Genomic DNA, 19,641 nt, shown 5'->3' on the forward strand with positions numbered 1-19,641 from the left:
CAATAGCCAGACTACTAGCATGTTTGGGGCAGTTGCTGTCTTGTTACCAGGTGGCTCTTCCTGCTCATAGGAAATGCTGCAAAAATAGGCATGGTTTCTGGATCTGTGTCATAATGCTGTCATCACTGTTACTCTTATCACCATTGAATCAGATGAATTACAACTGAGAGCCTTTTTAGCTCCACCAGTGCTTATTTATTCTCAGTGTTTTGGTGCCTGTGGCTCTGTGGAACCAGGTGGTCTGTGGACTGCTTCTCAAGAATTAATAAAAATATTGATTAGAATAGCAAACTTAACATATTTACTGTTCAAGTGTCTACTTCTCTACTGCAAATTTCTGAAGAGTTCGCCAGATGGGAGAAACCCGTGTGTCGTAGGCCTTTTTCTCCTCATCGAAATGGTGGGAATTGAAAACATGGCAAGGCAAAGCGTCTTGATCAAAGGGTATGTCTACCTTGCAGTCAGAGGTGGAATTCTAGCACTGGCAAGTAACATTATTGCCTTCCAGCACAAGCAGTAGTGAAAATAGGCAGTGCAGGCTGTGTGAGGGTTGAGGAAGTGTATCACGGCACTTAAAAATGTTGCCCTGTGTAGAAACCCAATCTTCCCCATCTTTACCTGATTATTTACTAGTACCAGTTGTGCTTTTGTTTTGCTCTCTTGATAAACCCTGCATCAGCTACATGTCATTGTGGTATGTCAGATGCGGGTAAGCCGAGCACTTACATACATAATGCACTGTACTCTTTGTATATGTGTGACTTCACTTCATGGTTGGGTTTTTTTGTGTATGCAAAATACCAACCTTGTGCTTGATCCTGTGGAGTTCTAATTCTAGTGTGAAAGATTATTCTGTACTCTCAAGGCCCATTGCATTAAAGGTACTGAACTTCTCAAAGGAGCAGGTCCCTATTTGTACTCTTATGGTCTCTAAAATGCTACAGAGTCCTAGCTGGGTCTTTTCTTGGGGGAAGAGTAGTAGAGATGTGTACAAAACGGGCTCTGTTCATGTCATTTTGCAGTTATTAGGCAGATTCTTCAGAAACAATAACTATGTAGTTATGTAGTTTTCACTGGCCCTAACAGGCTCAGCCATTGACTTGGTGTTAATTTATCTTTTTTTTTTTTTTCCCTTTTTATGATGCCCTGCTGTAAAAGTAAGGTAATGCTTGATTTCCCTTTTGGGACTTACAAGATTAGCCAGCTAGTATTGATAACTTTTTCAGAAATAAAAAGCAGCATGGAAAGGCCTGAGATAACCTTACTATTTAGGCCTAGTGACTTTTTTTTGGGGGGTGGGGTGAGGTGGGGCTAGCATTCATTTTTGTTAACTTCATTTTATTTAATGTACCTCTGTGGATTTTCATCTGCTGAGGACAGACTAAACCATAGAGCCTGGTCTGTCCAGATGATGATACCTTTTCATGCTGTATTTGTCTTCTGTGGTTTCACCTTTTAATTATTGTAATATTGATACATAAATGCTGAAATCTCGGTCGCTGCAATTTAAAACTAAAGTTGTTTTAACTATCTAATAAAATAGAAAAATTGCTTTGATGTTCCCATTTTGACAATTTGTGGCTATGCTGACTTTTGTTGTTTCTTTCCTTAGGGATGTTTGTCCCTGATCTCAAACAAAATGTCACTGAGTAGAACTATGTTTGTATAATGCTGTGTGTTTTGCTTACAAAAGATTTGTAACTTGGTCACTTTTATTTATGCTCCCATGGAGCTGGTAGAATTATACTGCAGTGTTAAAATGCAGCAGTTTCATTTTCCTGCAGGCAGCAGCCCTCTGGTGGTGTGGGTTTTTCTTTTTTTTTTTTTTTTTTTTTTAAGTCGTCTTTGGAAGTTCTGACAGACAAGCCTTTAAAAATGCCTCAAATTCAGCTGTCACAGCATCCCATATTTCCTTTCTTTTCCTTTCCAACCCTCACTGCATCACCACCCCACCTAAATTTGGAAGTGGGATGTAAAAGGCAAAGCAAGGTTAATAAATGCACCCAGTTGATAATACCAACAGTCTTATTTGGCAAAATGGTATTTACCAAATGCTATTTCAGTAAGTTTCAGCTTCCAGAACTCTTGCCTGGAAACGGTATAGGTCGATGTGAAGTGGGTGGTGAGGCTAATGGGTTGTTCTAAAGACTGGTTGAATTGTTAGGAATGCAGGCATTTCTGAGGAGGCTTGAAAATTGAAACATCAAAGAATTTTTTAAAGAGGTAACCTTACTAGTCTGTTATATGGGTGTTAATGATAGTTATATTGCAAGTGACTGCCTGAAAAAAATATTTCAGCTAATGGGGAAGGAGAATCTTCTCATCAGTGCCCTAGGAGTGAAATTTACCCATTTGCTAGTATGAGATTTAGCTATTATTTCAGTCCCACTTAAGACCTATTTTGAAGTATTAAGTTATGTACTGGAAGGTAAAAATGGGAGTTGAGGAAGTAGATAAAATAAAATATTACTCCTTACTCTTTTTGTGATGGTAAGCCAGAGTTACGTGCAAATGTTTTTGAAATTATTAAAGCTGTGCCAGGGATGCATTTGGCTTTTTCCCTTTCCAGGACTACAGTAAATGTCAAAATCATGCTGTATCTGGAACTATGTTATTGCATAAATACTCAGTCTTTATAGGAAAACGTACAATTTTGTAATGATTGAAGCCTGAAGTTGTATTCAAAAAAAAAAATGGGGGGGGGGGGGAAAGCAAGACTTTGTATAACTGAAGCTGAACAGAAGTAGTAATTTCTACAGTTTCAGGTTTTAGGGAAAATAATTCCAGTTAAAATTAGTTGTTTTAAAATGCACTGAATTTTGACTGTGATGTTTGAAACCTACTGTGTGTCTGTAAAGTGGAACAAAGGTTACTAAGTTTGTGGGTTTTTTTAATATCTGTTTTAAATAAATCTAATGGGATTGATAAATAAAGCATCACAATACAGAATAAATTCTATTACTTTAAATAACAGGCAGTGATTGCAGCGTATGAGCCCTTCTCAGTATTTCGTTGAACTTCATACTGTGGACAGCAGATAATACAAATTTGTGGCCATACTCAATAATGCTTTAGGCCTCTTGTGGTATAATTGCTAACAATTACCAAGAGGTATTTATGCCAGCTAAGGCACATGGTGCAAAAGTATTGTTTCAGCCATGATACTTTTGGGGTGTAAGTCTTGACTCTTTTTGCCAGGTTTGTCTCAGTTATGAAGGCTGTGTGGCCGGGTGCATGTATCACTTGCACAGTATGGGGTTGGAGTTTGATCCATGCAAAGAACTCTCTGTGCACCTGGCTTATATATTAAAGGGATAGTGTCAGCTTCTGGCTTTTGATTCCTGCAGTTAACATAGGGTGAAAAGGCAGTAAAATGAGAGGGGAAATCTAGAAAGGAGAAAATTCCACCCCCTCCCACCCCCACCTTGCCCAGTTAGCCTGTCACTGATCTTGAAAATGAAAGCTTACTTGAGATTTCCCTGCTCTTAATTGTAAAGAAAGAAATTTGGGAATAAATCCACTAAACTGAGTGGAGATAGGTTGGCATAGAGACAAAATGATGACCAAAGGAGGTATTTGTCATCCTTAGATGTTAAAGATGCAAAGCTTTTGTCACTTCAGAGCTTTTTTTTTTTTTTTAAACATAAGAAGTGGAGAATCGTAGTAGAGGTCAAGGCAATGCTAATTCTTGAATAACCCACAGTCTCAAAAACATGATTTTGTTTTTGCTTATTCAGATTCTTGTTTGTGATTTAAAACAGACAACATTGTAGCACATGCTGCGGTAGGTGGCTGGTCATTTTTTGGAGGCAGAATTAAAATGGATTGTTGCCTGCTCAGGGACAGCTTAAAAAAATGGAAAAAAAGGAGAACCTTGTGCCTTTTGTCTCCTTTTTCCTAAACATGCTTGTCAAATTGGTGCTGAGAGGCCTAAGCAAAACAACTTCCTGCTGCTCAGTGGAGAGGGTTACATACTTTTAAACTAAATCCATAAAAATGATAACAATGCAAAAACCAGGAAAAGGGAATTCACTTTTTTAAAAACTTAATTTGCCCTGTCTCTACGTAGAAACAGTGGTGAGTCACTGCTATGTGAGCAAAGTGGCATATAGTTTTGTGGAGTTTACTACTGTCTTCCAGTGAGCTGACATCACTAATTTTAAATGAGGATTTTCAGTTGGTTTTTTTTTCTATGATCTTTTATGCTGATGTAATAACCATGGGTGAAACACATCCTGATGTGGAAGGCCAATGCTTGGCCATGTCAGACCACTTTCAACTCCCTGCATTTCTTTCTAAAAACAAACTTTTGTCACAAGCCTATGGCAGTTCAAAACTTTTTTTAAAAAAAAAAAAAAAAAGGAGTTACTAGACTGGGGATGAGGTGAAAGTGAGTCATACTTCAACTAGAAAAGCAGTGTCTCCCCACACCTTGATTATTCTAAATACTACTTGTATTATAGAGTAGTGGAGATATACAAATCTCAAATTAGGTTATTTCCAGCCTAAAAATGAATTTGAGTGGTTTATGGCCACTGCTGGAGGTAGGGTGTTGAACTTTTCATACGACTTTTGGTTTGATCACAGTGTAGCTATACATATATCCTAGGAGGAACTAAATCTTCCAGACTTTATTCCCTAACCTTAAGAAAGAGGCAGCTATTATTATAATGTCAGTAGCCTGTCTCAAATGCACATTTTCTTCAATTTCCTATTATATCCTTATCTGCAGAGTACTGAGATTTGAATGGAAAGTGTTTAAAATTAATTTTCCCTCTTACTGGCTCTGTTTTTGTTTCTGGATGCGTTTGGTATGTGACCTTTGCAGTTTTTGTCATTCTAATGTTTGTCCTGCTGTGAACTTGCATAGATGTGCTATTTCACCACATTTTGGAAGTTGTGTAATGTGAGCCAGTTCATATGCAAAATAGTATTTAAATATCAGTTTTACACTGACACATTGCTGTCCTGGAGTTTTTCGTTTCTCATGGTTATAACAGGCTGTTTTACATGAGAGTCTAAACCTATCCCTGGTCATCAGACTTGTACCATTTGTCTTTTGTTCAGAGGTTGTGTTTTACATTAAAATTTTCCCATAATGATGGGTCAGATTTTTGTTCTTGCTACACTTGGTTTTGTTTTGTTTTGTGGGTTTTTTTCCTTTTTTGTTTTTCTTGTTGCAACTCCAGTATTTCACTGACATTTCTTTAGATTAGAGCAGTTTGACACAGCACAGCAGTATAATGTCCTACTATGGACCTTAATGTCTTCCACACGTCTGTATGAGAGTCACCATACCGAAGTCAGCGAATGTGTGCTGCCAGGAAGCTGTTTTAAGTGAGAATATTTTGTAGTTGCTGCTCCTGAATTACATGTAGACTAAACAGCCTCAGGAAAGACTAGTCGATAAGCATTAAAGGGTATAGGTAGAAATATTAGTCAAATACGGTTTGATTATGAGCTGTACCAAAAAAAAAAAAAGCCCTGATCCCTGATGCATTCTTATTGTGAGCTGTGATGCTTATTTAAAATGACATATACTGCTGAAGAGAAGCATTTAGTAATTGAAATGTAAGTGGGTGACTAAGAAGCAATACATATGCAGCAGTATTTTTTTCTTCCGGTTTTGTGTTTCCAAAAAAACCCATCTCTGACTCTCATAGTAACAACTATTGACAGTATTGGAAGTAACCGTTTTGGTTTTCTTGTTCCTCTGATGGTATATTAAACCTTTATTTCTTTACATTCAGCAGGTCAGTGGTATAGGATCATCTTACTGCTCACCCTTTGATTTCCCCCTCCCTGCCCTTTCCCTGTGGCAACTTTCCCTGTTGGATGCATCTGAATTTAGCTTGATTCCCAACCTCGCCAGCAGCATTATAAAAATCGAACTGTAGCATTTGAAAAAACTGCTCTATTGAAAACCAAACTGGAGCAATCCAGACTTGAATTTCAAAGGGGATGGAAAGATCTTGATCTATGCCGCTGTTGCAAGCTCAGCGCCGCCATGGAGTGTGGTTGACTGTAACCTCACTCACCATTACGAAAAACTGAAGGGTATTTAGTGTAACAACAGGCTGTAAAAGTGGGATACGTGAGATCACGAGGCAGCCCAGAGTCTGCCTCCCTCCACAGGCAAAATGGTGCTTTGCTTATGCTGTTGTAAAAATGGCATGATGGTTCTGAGGCTGTTGAGTCTTACTTTAGACTTACACTGCTGCACAGAAAACACAGTTTAATTATGCATTACTCCGGAAACAGTCTGAATTTGTATCCCAACACCTTAGTTTCAGTTGATTTATTTTATCCAGTGTAACTGAAAGAAAGGTCAGTTTTTGTGACTATGGACTAGATCCTCAGCTGGTGCTGTTGGGTTAAGAGCCTTGGACTCCATGCTGCTGGACTAACTTACCCTGGTTATGGGTTTGACCTCCTATATTAAGGCAGAGACTATAAATTTTCAATTTGGGAAAGGATCTAGATGTTGGGTTCTCTTTTCAAAAATTGCTACTTGAGAGAAATACAAAACCACACACGTTATGAAAGGTTTTGGTGTCTAAAGTTTTAGCTATCACACCCTTTCTGCAAAGAGGTGCATATTTGTTTCTGACTTTGAAAAAGCCTTTCCGTAATCTTTACCTTTTTCTTTACTTTCTTTCTGTAAGTAAATGATCTCTGAATTTATAGCAACTGCATTTCTATGTTTATATCGTAGCCGCAGCTTAGACATTACCTCTGTTTGAAGCTATCCACAAGTACTTAGAATTCTCTTAGAAAATTGCCCTGTGGGCTTAAAATTCTTATGCTTGACCTCTAGTCCAGGAATTACTCCTTTCTCTCTCAAGAGATCGTGATAAAAATCTATATGACTAGGTTTATTTTATCTGACTTTTGGCAGCAGGAGGTGGTAAGGAAGGGGAGGTCACTAGTTCAATTCCTTGTTGGAATTAAATACTTGAGAAAATAATGATAATCCTTCATTTGATGTTTACTCAGTTGGTTGCTTCCCAGTACTTAGCTTGCTCCACATCAGACTTCATAATTTTTGTGCTTCCTTTTCTTTTCATTAGCAGGCCTAGCAATTGTTGATTTTGCATTAATGCCCATTGATAAATAGTCACGTAGGTGAAACACAGTTAAACAGTGATACTGTTAGTTACAGGTGAAATTTTAAATCTGAGGTCTAAACATCTTTGAATCTGAGGAGAGTGCTTGTAGGAAAAGTGGTTCTTGTTCCAGAACTGAACACGATCACATACTTACTTTTCATCTGAGTAAGGTGCAAAACTGCAAAAGGGCCTGTCTCTTAGACCAAATTTGGACGTTGTCCAAAATCTCATGCCATTTGGCACTGTCAAGAGCAAACATCAGGCCAGTTCAGCTTTGTGTATGTCTTCACTGCAGTTCCTAGCCAGGCAAGAAGGAGGGCTCCAGGCTGCTATGATACCTGAATTTGCTAATTTGAAAGTGCCTTGGTTATCTCTACTGTACAGCGCTATCAGTTTTAGACAGCTTAGTTATTGATGGGCACACCAGGAATGTTATGATAAAACAGCAGGGTTTTTTTGTATCAGACCGGTGTTCTCTCTTGTTACAGTGTGTTGTAGTAGATGTTGTTCAGCAGGCAGTTTTAGAAATCTAGCAGCAGCTGACTTCAGAATCGCCAATAGTAGGGTTTGGTGTTTTGCCCCCAGTATCTGCTGGTTAGTAATTGCCTTCTACCTGAATGTGTCAAAGCTTAGCTATTGGTTGGTTTTACCCTGATACAGGGATATGGATCTATTCCCAATAGCCATCTGTATTTCAGATATATGTGATTATATATTGTACAAACCCCCAAATGAATGAAAAGAAGCATTAAAATCCTTTTCTCCTTTTACTTCCTTCTCTGTTTAAAACTTTTCCCTTCTACTGCATTGAGATAACACACATCCTGGTAGTAAGAAGAGGGGACATTCCTGATACATCATCTTTAAACCTTTCATCATCCTGTGTTTGTCTAACATTGTTTAGTAGGTCTTTTTTTACTCAGGTCTTCAAAACTGGCAATCTGCATATTTTCATTCTACTCTGGTATGATCCTCATGCACTCATTGTTTTTGCTGCTTGTCTCTTAATGTTACCTATTTCTGCTATGCATTTTCGAGGACAGTATTCCAGCTGAAGATGTATCATTGATTTATACATTGACATCATCTCATTCTCAAGTATAATTTTCCATTTCACTGTTCAACGTTTTGTTGTCACTTTTGATTACCTCTGCTCTTTGAGTTGATATTTTTATTATGCTGTCTGAAGGAATGCTAAGTCTTTTCTTGAACAATACCTGTTAACTTCGGAGTCAGAAATGTATATTACTAGTTTACATTATTCTTTCTATTATGCATTTGTCAACACTGAATTTCATCTACAGTCATGCTGTCCATCCACCAAGCTTTGACGTTTCATTGTTTTAAGTGCTAAAGTGGGACTTAAGTAATATATTGGTCTCATGCTAGCCTACTGTGCAAGGGTAATTTTCACCCTTTATGAACTGATGCATCCTGTCACATTAATCAGGGATATACTGTGTATTTCCTAGGGCAATCTAAAGGATCAAATTTCCCTATTAACCCCTTCAGAACTCAATTAGGTGTTGATGCCATATCTAGAATGTGCACCATGAACTTGATGTATTGTGGTCTGTAGATCAGGTGATCTATATTAGTATAACCATAGGGGAAATATAGAATTAGCAATCTGCTGGATACTTGAGAGATCCTGAGATTGAAAAGGCCACAACTGGTGTATCCAGGTGTTGAAAGATTTGTGGGTTTTTTTTCTGTTGCTCCTTCTATTTGTAACATAGCTTTTTTTCAAAGCAAGTCCATAAAGGTTCCCCCAAAGCTTAAAACATTAAGTGGAATTAGTGACTGATTTATGCCCATCTACCCCTTTGCTTTTATTAAAAGGAAAATCCATTTCTTTGCTGTTCTGTGAAAGATTTTCTAGGTAGGCAAGCAAATGGCTGGACTCAAGCTTAGGAGGTTTGATTTCTTATCTCCGATTTTGAGACTTGTTTATTGACACTTCTGTTTTGTCACCTATAATGTTGATAATATTCCTTAAACAATTACTTTGAGATTTGCAGACTCAGTGTTCTATAAAAACTTGAGATTTTTTTTTTTACATATAGCATATCACAATATATAACAGGATTTTCTGATGTCTGATTTGCCTTTCTGCTGGTCACCAAAAATATCAACAAATTGACAAACCAAACAAAATGTCTCTCCTCCATATCCCTCAAATGAGCGGGAAAATATAAAGCTATGAAGACGATGATTCTTCCTGCTTCCCAACAATACCCAAATGCAATAAAACTGCAGTGTAAGGGGTGTAAAAATGTGAACAGATGGAAGAATTTTTTTCATCCCTGCAATATTATTATTATTTTGGTCCTTCTGGTTTGGGAAGGGAACTTGATGGGTTCAGTGATCACTGATTGCTGTAAAATTGGCAAACTGTGCCCAGCTGTTCAGCGGATGCTTGTCTGATCATGGAAATCCCTCTTATGAAGTAGAGCAGGGAGAAAAAGGGAGGAACATGCTGGTATCTTAGAGGATTTAGTTTTACACAGTAGCATCTGCTAAACATGCAGTGACTCTCTTACTCAGCAATTTAGACTAAAACCCATAATTATTTAATAAGCAACCTCCCTCTTTCTCTCCCATTTGTTTTGCTCCTCCTCCCCCCCCCCCCCCCCCCCCCCCCCGCAAAAACAAAAAAAGAAAGGTGGCTTCAGGATATATGAAGGCATGGCTTAGTCTGTTTACCCACTGCCCACCCTGGGTATTGTGAACATTGTTTTGATTTATTTATTGGTCTTTATTTTTTAATCTTTGTGAAATTGCAGGGAGGGAGGAAGGAAACAGAACCTTTAAATGACAGTCTACAGCTCCTATTAACTAGTGACAGATGCCTTCTGACATGACATTTTAGGGACTTCGAGGCTTTTGATAATAATATTTGTGGTTTGAGAATAACCTTGCATATTTGAAGGACTTCACCTATGCTGTATGTCACCATGAGTTAAACATTCTGGTGAAACAGCACAAAAACTGTAAGTGCTGTGTCTGAGGCTCCTGCAGATACTTTATCCCCTTGTCATGTTGAGGAAGAAAATAAAAATTGATGTATCTTTCTAGAGAATAAGGAAAAATTGTTGCTGAAAGGAAATAGGTGTTCGTGTATGCTGCTTAGAACACTATACAAGTGGTTCTGGTACTTGACTCGGTCATGGGCAGCATATGGAAAAAGAACTGCAAGAAGCCTGGTACAAAGCCAGTTCAGAACCTTGCAAACAAACTTCTGGACTCGGTTATCATTTATGTCTTAAGCTATTCTAGTTAAACTAAGTTTGTTTTACTTATACTTACCTTTCATAGAATCATAGAATGGTTTAGGCTGGAAGGGACCTTTAGAGGTCATCTAGTCCAACCCCCTTGCAGTGAGCAGGGACATCTTCAACTAGATCAGGTTGCTCAGAGCCCTGTCCAATCTGACCTGCAATGTTTCTAGGGGTGGGTCATCTACCACCTCTCTGGGAAACCTGTTCCTGTGTTTCACCACCCTCATAGTAACCAATTTTTTTTCATTATATCCAGTCTAAATCTACCCTCCTTTAGTTTAAAACCATTACCCCTTGTCCTGTCACAACAGGCCTTGCTAAAGAGGTTGCCCCCACCTTTCTTATAGTCCCCCTTCAAGTACCAAAAAGCCGCAATAAGGTCTCCCTGCAGCCTTCTCTTCTCCAGGCTGAAAAACCTCAACTGTCTCAGCCTTTCTTCCTAGAAGAGCTGTTACGGTCCTTGGATCATTTCTGTGGCCCTTGTCTGGACCCACTCCAACAGGTCCATGTCCTTGTGCTGAGGGCTGCAGAGCTGGATACAGGGCTCCAGGTAGGGTCTCACGAGAGCAGTGTAGAGCAGCAGAATCACCTCCCTTGACCTGCTGGCCGTGCTTCTGATGCAGCCCAGGATGCGGTTGGCCTTCTGGGCTGCAAGCGCACATTGCTGGCTCATGTCCGGCTTTTTGTTCACCAGTACCCCCAAGTCCTTCTCTGCAGGGCTGCTCTCAATCCCTTCATCCCCCAGCCTGTATTGATACCGTGGGTTGCCCCGACCCAGGTGCAGGACCTTGCACTTTGTCTTGTTGAACCTCATGAGGTTCTCGCAGGCCCACCTCTCCAGCTTGTCCAGGTCTCTCTGGATGACATTCTGTCCTTCTGGCGTGTCAACTGCACTGCTCAGCTTGATGACATCTGCAAACTTGCTGAGGGTGCACTCGATCCCACTGTCTGTCATTGATGAAGATATTAAATGGTACAGCTCCCGGTATGGACCCCTGAGGGACACCACTTGTCACTGGTCTCCATCTGGATGTTGAGCCATTGACCACTGCTTTCTGTATTAACTCTTTTTTGTGCTAGATGGGGAGCCAAGTGGAAGTTGCATTTCAGATTCCAAAATCAACTTTTTCTCCAGCTTGCTAAAACAGGTCATGCTCTTTTGTACCAACATCACAATTGGTTACTGAGGGGGAATGGTTGTGTCATCAGAACTGAGGATTATGATGAGGATTCAGCAGTGGAGAACAGCAACATCTGGATTACGTGCAAATGCTCAGGAATACTGTTTTGTATCTAGAGATTTAAGGTTGGAAAACCAAGATCTAAAGGGCTTGGTATTTCAAATGATGCATTCACTTATAATGAGGTTGTGATATAACTTATAGTTATTTTCCAGTGTTGCACTGTGAAGCTTTGTCCTTATCATGTTTCAGCTTTGGAATGAGTTCTCACCAATGCGAACTCCTCATCAGAGGCTTGAAGCCAGTCTCTTGTAGTTCCGCATTGACTGAAATACAGTTTTTTGTTGTGTGTCAGAGCTGGGTTTCTGGACTTTGAAGGCTGGAAAGTCTGTTGCTTCTAGACAATGCCTCCCAGCTTCTCTGGAGTCCCATACAGGAACCTGATGGGTGGCTGGTGAAGTGGAAAGAGTAGGCCAGTGTAAGGGCTATATACAGCAAATGAGCTCAGGAAAAGAAGTATTAAAGGAGCACCCAAAACTGATTTTATTTATTTTTCTGCAAGGGTTGCATCTTATCTGAAGCATAGCCATTATTAACGAAACTTTTCCTGCATGTCATGTTGGACCTACTGGTTCTGCCCCTGAGGCTTGCTGAAGCCATGAATCCAGGAAGACCTTCAGGGTTTTGCTACTCCTTTTCCTCCTTTAGTGAGGATAAGGAGAGGGTCTAAAGCATGATCAGAACACTTCATTTGCTGCTGGGTTTGGTGTGAAGTAGTCTGATTTAATTTCTTTTCGGTCAACAGGAAATTCCCTGTGGCAGTGAGAAGTCTCTGCTTCTAGTAGTGGTGTCCTGCTACTGGAGGTGTCTCCTGTGCAGACCTTGTTGTTTGTGTTGGCCCAGTATTATATGTTGTAGAATAAAAAAACGTGTGCTGAAGCAGAGCTCTACCATGCCAATCATTCACTAATACAAGGTCTCCCAGAGACTCAGTGACATATGTGAGAACAATTCCTGCTCTTGCCTACATTATCACAGGAAGGGAGCTGTAGTTGACTTCTGTGTGGCTTATTTTCCTCTCAAAGTAGAGGTAAGCCACAATAGAGAAGCTGCCCTTCAAGACAGATGGTTGTGTAGTTTCAATGATGATGATCTGTTTTTCCAAAGAAAGCTGTACTGTCTCCTTGTGTTGTAGGGAAACTTGGCTGAATCAGTCATTTCATCCAAGAATAACCTTTGTCTTGAAAACAGTTTTTTTATGATGATACAAAATGAGAAATTATGGTTTTGGTGTGGTTTTTTTTTGTTTTTTTTTTTTTTTCATCTAGAAGTTTCCCTTCTGTTCTCTTCTGTACTCAGTCATGTGTTGGGGAATTATTTTGTGTCTTTTTCTCCTTCCTTTTTCACTGAAGTCAGAAGGTGAGTGAGGATCTAGTCGCACAATAAAATCTAACTAGTAGGGAAGCCGTAAGCCATATATTATCTGATGTAAATTTAGCGTAATTCTATTGAAGTCAGTGTTGATTTAAACTGGCTGGTGATCTGATCATCTGTAGCATGTGTTCTAACTTATTCTGCTATGCGCATCTCTATTGTTTAGCATTATGATCTGAAGAAGGGCGTGGCTATGACAACTAATATTTTACAGTGGTGAAAGATACATGAAGTCTAGTTAAAAATGCACTGAGAAATTATGGTTTGGGCCCCTCTATCTTTGTAGATCTTTTCTTTGAGCATACAGTCTTGAAACTATACCCAAAGCTATACTGACAGTCATAGGAGAATACACCCTGTTGCTTGGCTTCTTTGGGTTTGAGATTTGATGACAACATGAGAGACAGCATAAGTTTCAAAATAACTCACCAGCTGCCATTTTTGAATACTGTTCGGTGAGACTCTCCTGACCAGTTTACTGTTTTAGACTAATGTGATTTGGCTTCTGTCAGTACAGCATGCACTTACAGTGCTGGAGTGAATGCTCCTTTCACAGAGGAGAGTTAGTACAGAAAGAACTTTCTGGGAAGGATTGTTCTGCTCTTCAGTTTTCTTACCCCAGTTTTTAAAGTCTTACAGCTGCTAAATAACTTAATTGGAGTCTTCAGTTACATCTAAATATTTTTTTCTTGATGTTTTATACTGCTATAGGAACTTTACTTACTCTTTCTAGTTAATTTTCTCTTTGTTGTATAGATACTACTTCCTATAAAGTCTTCCTTCTTACTTCATGGCATTGTGAGTCTGATGGAGCCATCAGAATGCCCCTTCCAATCTGATGCTTAAATCTCTGAGGGATCATTGGTATGCCTTCTTTCTTTAGAAATACTATAGGACAAAACGCAGACTTGCTGCTCATGTTGGCTGCATTGTCTGAAGTCCATGGGAGCAACTGTGAAACTAGTAATTTCATCTAATTCTTGAACTGAGACCCTTATCGCTTCCTGCAGGGGTAGCATTTATTTGTTATGGTGGGGGTCGGTGGAAGGTAGGTTGACTTGCTTTTTTCACTTCAGTTTAAATGATGGAGGGAGTCTTACAAAGACTCCTAAAAATTGAGCTGTGCTTCCATTTAGGTTGGAAAGCCAGGGAGACATTCTTCTTTCTTCTGTATATCAATGATCAGGAGCAATAGCTGTTTTGAAAACAAAGCAAATATGTGGAGCAAAATTATGTGAGGCTGAGAAGTCATGCTTCCAGTGGTAGATGTGGACTTCTTGCTTATATTTTTGCTGTTCTGGGCAACTTTATTTTTGCACCTCTCTATGGGAGCAAGCTATGTTGAAATGATAATACTGAGGTGTATTACTGCCCTGGGGCCAATTCTCTCCTCCTCTGGATGTATATAACCTTTTCTAAAGTAGGAATTATTTGGTTCTCTGGCAATACCAGAAACTGAACAATTGGACACTTGTTTTTAACATGGCTAGAGCACAGCTCTGTAATGTAGTTACAATAAAATTTCTATCAACTTCATGCAATATATAGAAAGGTCATAGGGAATCATATTGTAACATGGATACATGATTATCATTGTAAAGGACGATCTCTGGCACAGGCTGATAGTGCAAGTCATTACTTCATTTCTCACATTGTTCTTGAACACTTCCCGTTTTCTCAACTGTTCAAGCAGCAGAGATCTAGAACCAATTAATTAAGCTGAGATAAACATCTGATGATTATTGTTACTGTTTTAGTATCGTAAATACCTTGGGAGCCACCCTCTTAGGGAGCTTCATCCTAGCTGAGCAGTTGCTACCCTGAGAAACCTGCATTCTGAATATGAAGCTTCATGGATATTAAGTACTGCCAGAGGACAAAAAAAGTAATTTAAAAAGTGGTTTTTTTATTCTTGCAAGACATATATATATATATAAAACACCAACAATCTTGCATATTGATGCCCTCATCTACTAAATATTTTCATAATACAAATAACTCAGAATTTTAAACTTTCTTCACTGACTCTCAGATTTTGAAACAGGAGTGTCAGTAGTCTGAAAAATGCATTAGAAAATTGCATGTGTATGCTAAATAGGTTTTTTTGTCTTTGTCAAACTACAGAAACTGCAGGTATCGTCATAAAACTGTTATCGTAAGATATTATTCAGTAATAACTGTTTCTGAGTTGTAACAGCTCTTCTGAGTGCCCAGCAGAATACAAAAGTTTTTCACCATTTTTCACAGGCAATGTAAACTTTAGTCAGACTTTTTGTTTCAGTCTGCCAGTCCATGTGGAATACATACAGAGAATTAATACCAATTGTATACTGATATTTGTTTAAAACTTACCTAAATGTACAGGGTGACACCATACATAGAATTTATGGATTCTCAGCACAGTGACAGATTGCACTGCATTTGTTCAACTCCCAGTTCTGCAGTGATATTCTTGATCCTGAGGAATTAACCCATCTATGTAATATTTTGCTACAGGAAACCCATGTGAGTTTGGTAAATAATTGTTTCTGGCAAACAAAAGGAACTGTCCAGCATTTTACAAGCTGAATGTATTAAAACACTGATAAACTTGAAGTGGCTTTTAATGTCTTTTCAGTGCTTTAAAAGCCTCTCATCTATGAAATAGTTTTCTAAACATAGGGTATGTATTTTTACATATCTGTATATCTCTATATGTTGGGAGAGACGGCAGATAGTCACAAAGACAAATACTGTTTGTAGCCTAATTCTAGCAGTTGCAGTGCAAAAGTGATGCAAGCTTTAAACTTCTGAATTTCCTCATGAAACCTTTAAATAACATTTGAGTTTGAAAGGATACAAAATGAAGAACATTGATTTTAACAGCAATGATAAACTATGATGCATCTATGTATTCAGACTAAATAATAAAGAAATGTGTCTAAATTATGGCACAGCTGAGAATGTCAGTAAGGATGAAAGGAAAGGAGGAAAAACACATAATACATTACTGGTTTGCTTGGTATCAGAAAACATCTTAAACCTCAAAATTAATGAGACATAAAATAATCTCCCTCCTTTGCAGCTGATTCTCATCAGCCAGTTATAAAAGAGCTATCATAGGAAAAGAGAGCATACCATTAGCTGTTAGTTCAGAATGACTCTGCAAAATAATCCTTAAAGGTCTTAGGAGCTTGTCAGAAAGATGCCATTAAGGTCTCAAAGCTGCTAGTTGCTACAGTATATCTGGCTGTCTGATCTGAGTTGTATAGCAGAAATGTCCTCCCTCTGTAATTTGCTTTAGAGCAACAGTCTCTGAATAGTGTAACTTGGGAAGATACATTTCTGCAGGGGTCATTCGAGCTCTGTCTTGGCCTGTGCAACAGTGGGGATCGTAAGTTTAGCACTAACACAGTAATATTTGCTGCTGACAGGCTGTATGATTGGATCTCTACACTTAATATAATTTTGTTTAAAACAAAACAAACAAAACCCCCAAACAAAACAAAAAAACCCCCATGATACAGACGTGCCCACTGCAGAATAATGGAGCAAGTCTACTTTGTGACTTTTGGTATGCAGGTACGTACTATATTCCTCCTGGAAAACCTTTTCTTTCTTAAAAATATCTTTCAACCTTGAGCATCCCAAACGGCCCAACCAACATCTTCTATTATGCAGATATTAATCACTGTGATATCTAAATTTTCATTAGTGTAATTTTTTAATAACTGCTGTAGAGACTAAGGGGTGGAAGAAAAGGGGTTAAAAAGAGTGGGAGATATATTGCAGCGAAGTTAGGTATTATAGAACTAATGTGTGTTACATAGAAATTATGTTCACTTGCACTAAGTTACAGGTGGCTAAGAAAAAGTCTTCTGAGTGCTCAAAAACATGTGATGAGTTGTCATCCTGAATGGTTAAAGGCAGTTTTGGAAGCTGGAGTCCTCTCCCTCTTCCCACTTGCCTCATCTTAGCCAGGTGTCATGTAGCCAGCTGGAAAAGCAAAGTTTCTATTAGTGCTTTGCCAAATGTGCCACATTCTCTGAAGCAGGAATAGCCCATTTTTGCTTCACTTATTTTTAGGACTGACAAGTAGCTTGGTTTACATGTTTCGATCCTTGGTGTGTTTTGAGAATAGCCTTCCAGTCATTCTGAATTGCATGTGTTGCTTTGATATTAAATTTTCATGTTATGAGTTCCATTGGAAATAAATGTGTTTTCTACCCCTGCAGTAAAATGTTGGTTTATACCAAAGCATTCTGAAAGGCAAATTGGCTGCTTATTTAAGTATGTCTTAATGAAGAGTTGCGAACCTAAATATCTTGATTAGTATGAGTAGATTATGCGAAGATAGCTAGCTGTACTGTGTTACTGTTACCACCCACAGATTAGCCCATAGCCAGAATGACTGATGGTTCTTTATTGTGCATTGCTATTTGGTGCTGGTGAGAAAGTGGGGAACCACTAAAAGCAGAGGACAGTGCTATCCACATATATAATTTTGGGTCACAACAGGTTTTTTTTGGTAGTTCTCAAAGACTGTTTCCCTAGTGAATGACGGGGGGGGGGAGGGGAGGGGGGGCAGGCAGGAGGGAGAGAGAGAGAGAAAAAGGTGACTGGAATGATGGTGACATTTGAAAGGGGAAGAGCCTTGTCAGAGGCTTGACTTTGGTACAGATAAGAAATATATTTTCTGATTGTACAGAAGGTTGGGAGAGGCTGCTGCACTGGGCAGATAAGTGGAGTTACATACTGGTTTATCTGTAAGGAGTCCGAGTGTTCCTCTCAGACTTGTGTATTTAATCTAGATCAAAAAATCCTGGGGGATTTACAGCTAATCATAAGCCAGCATAGATTAAGAAAAACTCTCTGAAAAATGTTATAGTGTTGTATATAAATGGATATAAGTGTACATAAACACATATTTTAGCTGAATTAAAGGTCATTCTGCGGTACTAATGAAGGACGCTGTAAATGTTTCTTGTAGGAAATTAAATGTAGGTGTGTTAGGGAATCTTGCTTAACATAGAGCAGCGCATGCCCTTTGGCTGTAGAACTGGCCCGTGCATGGGCAGCATGCTTGATGGCATGACTTCTTTGAGTACCAGGCTGATCTGTGGTAGGAACTTGCCAGAACTCTGGGCTGCTCTAAATTACACCAGACCTCAGGCAGCCCTGAGCAGTATTTAGAATTCAGAAGACGCATGTTTTTGCTCCACATGTTGTTTGCTGCACTTAGTGAAGGAGATGATAGTACTTGATACGGTTTTTAAGTTTTCGTATTATAACTCATAGTGGTTGTGACAGCTGTTCAGTGAATTCATCTGAGTTCTAAAACAGGTACCATATGGGCAGTGGTAGTATAATTTTTTGTCTGCTGCCCTGCTAATATATTGGAGCAATATGAAAAAAAACCCAACCAAACCCAACCAGAAAAAACTCCAAACAGTTTTAAGCTTCCCTACCTGTGGTCTCCATGGGCTTTTCACTCCTACAAATTTTACTGCTTTTCTGCAACGTACAGTACATCTGCCATGCCATAGGAGCTATGACTGCAATCTGTAGGCATGCTTAAACTATCTTTCATCTTACTAGGTCAACAGCCTAAAGAGTGAAACAATGGCATTACAGACCTGGGCTGGATAAACTTGCCCACAACCTTAAGTACTTGGATGAAAAAACACCCAACCAAATATGAGGCCTGTGTTGCTCTTGACTTGCTGCTATTGTAATTGTGCTCAGGTAGGCAGGTACGTGCCACAATATAGATACAGTATGCAAGTCTTATGATGTTACTTTTTAAAAGTTGAACTCTGACCATATTTTGAATCCTGAAATCTGACAAAGAGCTACTTGTGATGATACCTTTGGTTCTGTAGGTATAGGTGTGAGAGACAAAGGGCTCAAATGGTACTGCATCTTGAGGGCAAACCTTCATTATATCTTTCTGTCTGTATGCTACATAACAGAAAATGGAGTGTTTAATGTTAATATAATTTTAAATTATCTTTTTGTCTTGTTTCTCTATTTGCATATGTTGTATGATATAATACCTTTTAATAACATATTCACAAAGGTTGAACTATATAGCAGTTCCTATACTAATGAACCTGCACATGTTGAACTGTTGGAGCACAAGACACACTCCTGCTCAAATAAAACGTCACAAGGTAAATATTAGTGGTACAGTGGGAGAACAGCAACTTTGCTTACATAAACCCTGAATTTTGAGAAGTATATGGTTCAGAAACAGTTCTTCAGAAACTTTCACAGAGCTAACCGAAATGAGTTATGGAAAAACAAAGTAGGCTTTCAAACTTACGAGTAAGACACCTATGTGAGTTTTTAAATGCATCTTTCTAAGTCATGCCTTCTTCCCAATCCAAGCATAAAGATTCATTTTGTGTTTCCTTGTTGCAGTTCTCAGATGCTGGGTTCTGAACCCACTGAAGAATTGTCATGTCAGGATTCAGGTGCCTGTTGGGAGCTGTACCGACTCCATTTTGGCAAGAAAGGGTGCATGAGCTAGTCATTTTGCTGAGAAATTGGTGCGGTCCTGTTCCTTAATGCTGCTGAATGGTTCAGAGCTAGGTACTTTGACTATATTTCAAGCACACAGGGTGATGAACCAACTTTGTACATAAAAAATAATTG

General features: G+C 38.9%; 1 protein-coding gene across 9 annotated transcripts in view; it reads left to right on the forward strand.

Moving 5' to 3' along the window:
* BRSK2 (BR serine/threonine kinase 2) overlaps positions 1-19,641 on the forward strand; it is a 333,681-nt gene that overhangs the window by 12,644 nt on the left and 301,396 nt on the right. The window lies entirely within an intron of this gene.

Source organism: Phalacrocorax aristotelis, chromosome 5, assembly GCF_949628215.1.
Source record: "Phalacrocorax aristotelis chromosome 5, bGulAri2.1, whole genome shotgun sequence".
Taxonomy (NCBI): Eukaryota; Metazoa; Chordata; class Aves; order Suliformes; family Phalacrocoracidae; genus Phalacrocorax; species Phalacrocorax aristotelis.